This window comes from Perca flavescens, chromosome 2 (genome assembly GCF_004354835.1).
Source record: "Perca flavescens isolate YP-PL-M2 chromosome 2, PFLA_1.0, whole genome shotgun sequence".
NCBI lineage: Eukaryota > Metazoa > Chordata > Actinopteri > Perciformes > Percidae > Perca > Perca flavescens.
In genome coordinates, this window is record NC_041332.1 from 3,147,655 (window position 1) to 3,148,121 (window position 467).

Sequence of the window (467 nt, forward strand, 5' to 3'; positions counted from 1 at the left end):
ACGTGGTTGTTCGACGGGTTTTGAACCAAATTTAGAGCCGTTTCATCAAGACTGGTTTCTGGCACCGGGTCCTGTTGTGGTTTATTACTGTTCTGCGTCCAGGTCGGGACCATTTCTACCTCCAGAAATATTTTCTTATGCTCTTATTTTGAAGGCAGACATCGTACTTTTCCTGCGCCGTGCTGCCCTCTGCCGGTCACACATGGCTATCACAGCATTGGTTGTTATTAGATGTAACCAACATTCAGGTGATTTCATGTCTTTTATGTAGATTTAAACTAGGGAGCTTCTGCTTTTAACAATAAATGTCTCATTCTCTAACAGATTTGTTGTTGAGAAATAAAAAATAAATAAAAAATAATAGTTAATGAAACACGTGTGATGTTTTGAATATGCAGAAAGAGGAGAATAATAAATCCCTTTACATAAATAAAGACGTTTGCACCATAAACTGATGAAGGAAAGAC